The sequence below is a fragment of the Agelaius phoeniceus genome, chromosome 28 (assembly GCF_051311805.1).
Source record: "Agelaius phoeniceus isolate bAgePho1 chromosome 28, bAgePho1.hap1, whole genome shotgun sequence".
NCBI lineage: Eukaryota > Metazoa > Chordata > Aves > Passeriformes > Icteridae > Agelaius > Agelaius phoeniceus.
The window spans coordinates 1494443-1503958 of NC_135292.1; the positions used below are offsets into that span (position 1 = coordinate 1494443).

The 9516-nt window shown below is 55.2% G+C and overlaps 1 pseudogene; it reads right to left on the reverse strand.

Moving 5' to 3' along the window:
* Nucleotides 1-373: 373 nt before the first annotated feature.
* On the reverse strand, nucleotides 374-6380 carry LOC143696038 (serine/threonine-protein kinase pim-1-like; annotated as a pseudogene).
* Between the last annotated feature and the right edge of the window lie 3136 nt (nucleotides 6381-9516).

A 9516-nucleotide genomic window follows, 5' to 3' on the forward strand; every position in this document is an offset into this window, starting at 1 on the left:
CTGCTGATACCCAGATCATGGGGAAATTACTGATTTTTCCCATAGAAATGGTATCCCTGTGCGGCCACTTGGCCTGGCAGAAAGAGGGGTGCCAAGCAGGAAATTTTAAAATTCTGCTGGATTTCCCTAAAAGTAAAGCTGCCAGCCGAGGAGGAGGCAGCTGCCTTGCAACAAGGGCGAGGCAAGAATGGGAGACCCAGCCTCCAGTGTGTGAGCCTCCGTTCGGAGTCACGTCGGTGCAGCCGCGGAGACGGTCACTGTTGTCTGCGCAGGCGCCGTGGAAAAGGAGTGGGAAGACGGCCGGAACCGTGATGTCAGCTGGAATAGACACTCGCCGGCAGGCGCTGACGATAGGTGTGGCCGGTGCAGCTGCTCAGGCTCTGTGGCTGATGACGAGGGAGCCGATGGCGTGGCCAGCGTTGTCATGGCGACCGCCGATGGTGGAGCTGACTCCGCTCTTACCCGGGATATGCTGGGAACGGCAGCTCCTGCCAGCCCTGAGAGAGTCAGTCGCCGGCGGGGCGGGGCGGGGAAGGCGGGGCTGACCGCCGCAGTGACTCGCTGGCGGCTCTTCGTAGGAAAGGGGAGAAACGATGCGCTGGTGACAGAGGGGCCGAAAGCGGCACAGGGGAAGTCTTCTTTTTCTTTAGAAACGTGGTTTCCCATCACGGAAACACCGGCACCCAACCCCAGCAAAGCACGGACTGTCGGCTGCGCTGGGGGATTCCTCCCCACCCGGTGTTCTATGCTATCAGGGCATAACTGCAGTCCCAGCCCCTTCCAGGATGATGCGGGGAAAGGTCGTTACCTCTCCAGGGGAACAGAGGGTGTGCGAGCGCGGGAGGACCGCGCGGGAGCCGCGGGGTCCCGGTGGAATTGCAGCAGAGGTCCCGTGCGTCTCCGTCCGTCCCGCGATCCACGAGGGGCCGATCAGTGCCGTACACGGCGTTGGTCACCAGATGTTGTTGAGTAAGAAAGCAGCACAGACGGCTGTTTTGCACTGTGGCAGCTTAAATACAAAAAATCTCTTCTCTTTTAAATACAATACCGATGCATTCCACTTGATTGGCTAATTAACAAAAACACTTTTCTCACAAACAATCCTTGAGAAGAACAGGAAAACAAAGAATAGGAAAATACCACCTGCATGTTGTTTATAATAACAAGTTATCATCGTTTCTCTACAACGCCCTAAAAATCTCACAAGTTCACTGTGAGAAAATTTATCTTGCTTTCTCGCTCTCTGACCAGGTTGTCACTTCCACAGCACTGTAACTCCAAGGTCAATCTTTTGTCACCAGCACATCTTTGCTATCAGTGTCTGGACAGGATTACAAAATCATCAGGAGAAAAGAGCCTTGGCACTGCCTCAAGGCTTTGAGGGAGAAGCCTTGTGCTTCTCTACTCGCTCACAGGGGCGCACAGAAAGTGTTGAAATGGTAAAAAAGTCAAAACCCCTTAGAAATTGGAAGGAAAACCTGAGGCACTGGCAGCTAGCACCTCAGAAACATATGGCTTTTGCTCTTCTCTTCTACCTGAGAGCTTCCCGGGCAGGGGCAATTCTTCCAATTGCATCAGCATGGCCATGTCTAGAAAGGGCAGAGAGCGGATGGATTTAGCTTCTCCTACCAGCCCCTGAAATGACAGTTGTCATTTGTGCGCACTGAGGGTTCCGCTTCCGACTCGGAACTTGCACAGCTGCTCCTTGGGCGCTGCTCACATGCAGGCGCAGCAGTGCTGCAGCAGCTGTCCTACACACAGGAAGGGTTCTGGAGCCTCCCAGGGGCCACCAAGGAGCAGAGGAGGGAACATGCCTGGGATCTGCTGCAGAACCCTGGGATTGGGGGGATCCTTTGGTCTCTTTGATGGGGGAGGGAGCGGCGCAAATGGAATGAAGATGGGACAGGGATCAGACATCCCCACTCTGGGCAGCATTTTCTCCTCTGAGAGCTCCTCTGAGTTGAGAGAGCTGGTGGAGTCTAGAGAGCAAATGAGGGAGTGAGGGAAAGGCTGGCTGGTAAGGTGTCAGATAAAGCCTGTGTGGGCATTTCCCTTTCCAAGAGGGTCCTGGGGAGACAAAGGAGACAAGAAGGATGCTGCATCTCACAACATTTCCATTTTTCCTTCAGTAGCCCTATTGCAGTCCCTGCATACAAGAGTTTACTTCATTCCTTTGATGCCAGGGAGCACCAAGAACTTGAACTTTGCTGGAGTCCAGCCCTGCCTGCCCTATCATGGAGCAGAGGGAAAAGATGAAAAACCTGGGCAGGGGTTGAGCCAAATTGGCATTTTGCCATTTCTGATTTCCTCACAGCTTTTGCACCAGGGCAACAACTTCATCACTGCAAACCACTCCCTTTTGCAAGGCACATGCAGACCTCACTGGAAGGGGCTCTTGAAGGAGCTGCTGCAGTTGGCAACAGGAGCTGTTGTTGAATTTTTCATATTGTTTAACTCCCCCTGCCAAATGCCAGCAAGTGGCTGAGGAAGGACACAAAAAGATTACCCTGGAGGAAGGGAGGCCAAAAGCTAGGAAAAGGGGGAAAGAACCGCTCCAATGATGAAAATGACAAAAAAAAAAAAAAAGATTTCTTTTTGACAGCAAATGAACACACACCACCCTTCAGCCCTCCCAGCCTGGCAGGCCGAGCGGTGCCGTTCCCATGGCATGAGGTGCTGGCAGCCTGCAGAGAGAAACCAGAGAGCCACGGTCAGTGGCAGCTGGCTCCTGTCCCCCTGTCCCGCCATGGCCTGTGCCCGGGCCAGGCTGCTGGCTGTGCTCAGAGCCCAAACCTCCCGACCCATTCTCTGTTTTTAGAGAAGGGCAGCGGGGCAGGCCACGTTCCACCTCCTCCGCTTAATCCCGGCACAGCAACCTCCTCAGCAGCTGCAAGAGCAGGATGCCCGTGTGCCCGCTGCCACCTGCCCAGAGCCCTTCTGCCAGCCGAGCTGTGGAGCCGGGTGCCCACCTCTGGAGAGCTGCTGCCAGGAGAGGAGCCGATCCCAAACCAGGTCCTCGTCCTTCTGGAAGGGGCTGTCCCTGCAGACCGTGGCCCCTGGGGCAGCGCTGGCACTGGACGCGCTCCATGGACGCTGCAGGCGCTTCCCCGTCCAGTCTGGGCACCAGGTGTAATCCTCCTGGGAAAAACAAAGAACAATTGCACGAAAGTCAATTCAAAACAAGACCTGGAAACAAGAAAAAGCACAAAGCCTGTCACCATTTCCCGGGCCTGAGGAGGGTCTGACCACTCCATGTGAGAATTAAACCTGTCCACGGGTGGGGAAAAACCCCATCTTTCCCGCCCATAAACGCACCCCTTCCTCAAGGGCCTGCAGAGCAGACCAGCTGGGGCACGGCTTCGGAACCCGTCCCCTTCTGCCGCCCCCATCCACATGGATGGATGCTTTTGTCAGGCTGGCTGCCCCCGCCTCAGCCCGTGCCAGGCTGGCTGGCAGAAGCTGTCAGCAAGGCCAGGAGCCAGCTCCCCTTCCACAACATCCATCCCCTGTCCTGCCAAAAAGCAGCTCGGCGGCCGGTGGAAAAATCAATATTCCCCAGCGCCGCCGAGTGGGGAACCTCCGGCGCGTGGCCAGGCCGAGCCCTGCCGTGCCTGGGAGCACCAGCATCCCCCCGCCCCTGCGCCGGCTGGGGACTCATCTTGATTCCATCGGGGCGCAGAGCGTGTCCTCCAGGCAGGGGCCGCAGCCAAAGCCAATCGGCTCTGCCCCGCCAGCGGCCAGCTCCAGGATGGTGTTCCCAGCTCCATGTCGTGCTCCAGAAGAACATGCCAGCTGTGCCTCGGCTTGCGGAGACATCACGATGCCATTGAGCTGCAGGGGGATGTTTCCCCTGTCCCAGTCTGTGGCACCTTCACCGCACTGCCACCACTTCTCCAATGGGACAGGCAGCACGGAGCCGCTCCCTCCACAGCTCGCGGGGACCAGCGGAAGCAGCATCTCCTTGGCTGCGCTCTCTCCTCCGCGCTGCGGCCGCAGGGAAACGCTCCGAGGTTTTCTTCCAGCGCCACAAGACGCGTGCCGCTGCTGCGGGCTGGGCTCCTGGATCCTCCTGTGCACAGGGGGCATCTCTGCTGTCTCCTGGGCCAGGCAGGGCTCCTGCAGCCAAGAATGCTCAAAAAGGTTCTCCAGTGCTGGCCTGTCTGTGGGCTCCATGCATAAACACCACCTGATGAGGTGTTGGCACTCTGCGGAGAGAAACCAGAAACCACCGCCCAGTGGGACAAGGCTCCTGTCCATGCTCTCCCACATTCCACAGTGCCCAGGCCACATCAGGAGTGCTCAGAGCTGCAGCCAAAAGTTTCCTATCGATCCTCTCTTGCAGAGGACACCAGCACAGAGGCACAGGTGCCACCTCCTCCAGCTAAGCCCAGGAGATCCACCTCCTCACCAGCTGCAAGAGCAGGACGTTTATGTGCCAGCTGCCCCTCCCAACCCTGTTCTTCCCCTCGTGCCTCGAAGGCACATCCCCACCTTGAGACACCCAGGGCAGGAAGAAGAGCTGGCCCTGGACAATATCCTCGTTGGTGCGGAAAGGAAGGTGCCCGCAGACCAGCTCATAGAGCAGGATGTCCAGGGACCAGATGGTGGCAGGCCATGGTAGCAGCCAGAGAAGATCCACCCCAGTGGGCTGTACTCCAGCGTTCCTATGGGACAAGGGCGCAGCTCATCAGGCCCATGCTGCTCCCTCCCTCCCTCTTCCTCCTCTCCAGCCAAGGGGGTAACCTCCGCTGCCTGGCTGGGCCCCAGCTTTAGGCTCACTTGACATCCGGGTTGAAATATAGAGGGCAGGAGACTTTTTCTCCTTATACTGTCTTTATTATAAGTGATCAGCTCAAGGCTGGGAAGCTCGACGGGTCTGTGGTTTCACGGTCACCACTACCAAGATGACTCGGAGAAGGAGGAATGTGAACCTTCATCCACTAGGAGCAGAGCTGGGGGTCCCATCTTCTCAAAGACAGGGGGCATCACCCCAGGTTTCCCAACTTAAGAGAGTCTCCCGGCTCGTGCTCTTGGTTCTAGATAAGGTCTTAGCTCAGGGTGAGGGGCAACAAAGGTTCTCAGCATCTCTGCAGTCTCAGCACTCTGTTCCTCATGTCCAGACATCACTCTAATTTCTTGATTCTGTACTGGCTCGTTGTTTTTGGGGTCTTTACGGTAAGTTTGCAAGGGTTCCTTCCCATGGCATGCTGGTCCTGATATTATTTTGCATGCCCTCTGATGCCCCCCTCCCCTCACTGTTTCAAAGAGAAGGGCCATCAACTTAGCTTCAGGCAGGGCCTTACCGATACAAAAGGAGCAATTAGCGAAAACGACCGGTGATTATAATAACAAACAGGTAGAACTTTACTTTAGCAGCAACTGGTTTGACTTGTTTTGCAAGTCTTTTTTTCCGAAAAAGATTGCAGATTTTTTGTTTAATGACAGGTGTAGAACTTGTCCTGTAGAATCGTGCCGCAGCCGAAGTCGATGAGCTTCGCCTCGCCTGTGGCCAGGTCGATGAGGACGTTCTCGGCCTTGATGTGGCGGTGCAGGACGCCGCGGCTGCTGCAGTGCCCCATGGCCTCCAGCACCTGGTGGAACAGCCCCGCCCCAGGGGCTCCGTCAGGAACCGCTGCTCGTGCAGGAACTACCAGAGGTGCTGACAGCGCTGTGGACGCTCCATGAGCAGCGCAAAGCCCTCGGGCACATCGAACCAGTTCAGGAGCAACACGACGCCGCGGAAGCCAGGCCGCGACACCATCCACAGCAGCGCCAGCTCCAGGGCCACAAGGGCGCCCTTGTGCTGCGGGGGGACCACGATGCCGTCAGCGGGGCCGAAGCTGCGCCGCGCCTCGGGCAGCCCTGCCCGGCCCCGCCGTGGCTCGCCATGGCCCGGCCCGGGGTGCTGCGTGGCCCCCGCTTACTCCACGCTCGCTGCCCTCGCAGCGTTCCGGCTGCTGCCCTGCCGGGCCTCACCTCAGCCCCACCCGGCACGCCCCGCCGGCTCCTCCCGCTGGCCCCGCTCACTCCCCAGCCGTGCCCACTGCGAGATGCGCTCCTCGGACACTCGCCACCTGCGAGCCAAGGCAAGTGGCGGGCTGAGCTCACGGCCTGCCGCCTGCCGGGGGCTGTCGGCGATCTGGGTCCCAGAGTAAACGCTGCCGCAGCTGCCGCTGCCCAGCAGCAGGCCCTCCCGGTAGAGCTGCTCTAGGGGAGGCTTCTCCGCCTGTGCGAGCGGCACCGCGCTCCCGCTATTCTGTCCGGGGCACCCGCCCGCCCGGCGCGCTGCTGCTTGCCAAGCAGCCCTGGACTATGTGTTCCAGGAGAGTCTTTTTTCTGAATCCCTTACCTAAACCTACTCTCTTTCCATATGGATCCATTCTCCCTTGTCCTGTCCTTGCCTGTCCTCGTACAAAGTCCCTGTCAAGCGCCCTCAGGTACTGGAAGGCCACAGCTGGATCAAGCCTCAGTCTCTTTCCCAGGCTGAAGAAGCTGAGCTCTGTCGGCCTTTCCTTGCAGGAGAGGAGCTGCAGCCCTGGCACCATCTGGGTGTCCCTGCTGGGCCCCTGCTGCAGCGTGTCCACGTCCTTGCCGTCCGTGCCGGGGAGCCCGGCAGAGCCGGAGGCAGTGCTGCAGGTGCAGGGTCAGCGGCGGGGAGGAGACCCGGCCCTGGCAGCGGCTCCGGGAGCAGCGATTGGCGCTGGGCCGCCCGCACTGCAGAGAGCCGGGGCCCTTGTGCCGGCCCTTGTGCCCAGGGCGCCTTTCCCCGCCGCCCGCCCGCCCGCCCGCTCGGGGGAAATGCCCCCTGTGCCGCCCCTCAGGGCCGCCCCTCGCCGCTGCCCCGGGCGCTCCCGGCGCCGCCTGGAGGGGCCCAGGCCTCGGCCTCACCCTGCTCAGCCCGAGGCCTGGAAAAGCAGATTCAAACACCCACCCAGAAAGTGCCCCAGGATGCCAAGGTCAATCTTTTGTCACCAGCACGGCTTTGCTATCAGAGTCTGGACAGATTAGAAAATCACCAGGAGAAAATAGCATGAACAAGTTCTGCCCTACCTCTCAAGTTCAGCACTACCTCAAGGCTTTGAGGGAGAGACTTTGTGCTGCTTACTTACTCACAGGGATGTAATAAGTAGCAATACATTTGTTCATTAATTAAATCAATAGCTAAATAATTATACAATATCAAATCAATAACTAAATAGCTAAAACTGCTTGATTCTTAAATGTGCAGCCACATATGGTTGCTTGGCTTGCAGGAATCATATAGTACTTTGGGAATTCCTTGGTAAAGATATACCTTATAAGGAAAAGTTCACCCAGAGGTCACAGAGGAAGGCTGTAACAACAATCCCTAAACTTGCAAAAATTGCTTAGGCTTGCAGGAATCATATAGTGTTCTGAAAATTCCACTGTAAAGGTACGCCTTATAAGGAAAAGTTCACTCAGCGGTTAAAGAGGAAGACTTGGAGCCTTCATCCCACGACCACCAGAAGTCAGAAAAAGACCCCCTAGCAACTGAATGAGCAAGCGCAAGACAGGCCACGTCATCCCTGGACCCGGGAGAAGAAGGCAATAGAAGGTGAACTTTGGGGATAGGAACGGTGCGAGCCTAGAGGAGCGGAGACTCCTGGCCACCCAGCGCTTAATTTTGCTTATTCTTGCTTGCCTAATAATAATAAAAAAAAATAATTGTATGATCCTTAAATCCAGTGAACTCGTTTATCACAGGGACACACAGAAAGTGTTGAAATGAAACAGTAAAACAGTCAAAGCCCCTTAGAAGAAGACCCTAGGGATCTTGGCCCCCCCAGAAATGATGCTGGGGAGTGGCCCTTTTGCTGACCCACAAGCTCAGGCATGTTTGCATACTGCTATTTTGCAACAGTCTCAGAAACTTGCACGAGAGGTGTTTCATGCAATTCCAGATATGGGACTACTGCTGCCATCTTATACCACCTCTAGACAAGAGGCAAATGAGACTTTTATGCGTTTCCTAGACCACCTCAGAAATGCAATAGTTTGGGCTCCAGGAATGTGCCCAGAGGTTAAAGCTGTGCTAGGAATGCAATTAGCAGTAGAAAATGCAAATCCCACCTGCAAAAGGATCCTGCAAACTTTGCCCAGAACAGCTAATTTGGCAGACATGATAGAAGCTTGTTCCAGAGTAGGAATTCCATAGAACAAGGCCACCTATCTAGCAAACATGATGGCAACTGCCTTTGAACCACTTGTGCAGCACAGAAAAAACAGCTCCAGTCAGTTTGCCTTTGGTGCAGCAGCCACAGGTGCAAAGTTAGAGCCCTAAAGAAAAGTAACAAACAGCAACAGCTACTGGTTCCAAGGGAAAGTGCAGCAGATGTGACAAGCACGGGCACCGAAGCGGCGAATGCAAATCCACAGACGAGAGAGACGAAGCCGCTGGGACCCGCGGAACCGAGCGCTAAAGGGGGCACGCCGTGACACAAATGCTCCCCCAAAACCTGGACATTCTTCAATCAGCCACAGCAGGGAGCGCAGGAGTCGGTGTGGCAGCAGCAGCAGAAGCTACCTTGGAAAACACTGATGTGCAAGTCATCCCATATACAGCAAATGGACCTTTGGGACATGGACTCAGTGCTCTACTCATAGGGACATCATCCACACCCAAGCAAGGCATTTTTGTTTTACCTGGACTGATTGATGCAGACTATTTAGGCAATATTGGGATCATGGTGCACACATCAAGACCACCCATTCACATTCCAAAAGATACCAGGCTGGCTCAATTAATTCCCCTTGAGGCCAAGGTTCCTAGACAAGGGGTCATGCATAGCAGGGGATGGAGGTTTTGGGTCAACAGGTAAACCTCAGGTAATGTTTACATTACCATTATCAGGAACAAAGCCAACTAAACCCATTACTTTTCAGCATCCTGATAGTGTGACTCTGACAACAAAAGCCGCATTGCTGGACACAGGTGCAGATGTCACCATTATCCCCTCATTTGCATGACCTGCAACATGGCCTTTGAGTAGCCTGGGAACACTTATTATGGGGGTGGGAGGTGTTCAGATGACACGAATCAGTAAAACACTCTTGACAATGTCGGTTGATGAAGATTCAGATGTCTGTGCTCAGGTGAGACCTTACATGATGGGATGAGATGCATTGAGCCAGATGGGTTTCTGTCTCACCTATGAGGGGTTTTAGCAGAGGCCATTGCAAGACAGCCAATCCTGAAATCAAAATGGTCAACAGAAAAGCCAATTTGGGTTGATCAATGGCTGCTGTCTGAAGAAAAGCTTGCCCATGTTAATGAATTGAGCAATTGCAAAAGGGGTTTATCATACCTTTTACGAGCCCCTGGAATACACCTATTTTTACTATACCTAAAAAATCAGGAAAATGGAGGTTATTACATGACCTTCAAGCCATAAATTCTGTAATGCAGGATATGGGAGCCCTGCAGCCTGGTCTACCCTCACCATCAATGTTATCTGTCAACTGGCAATTGTTTATTATTGATCTAAAAGGTTGTTT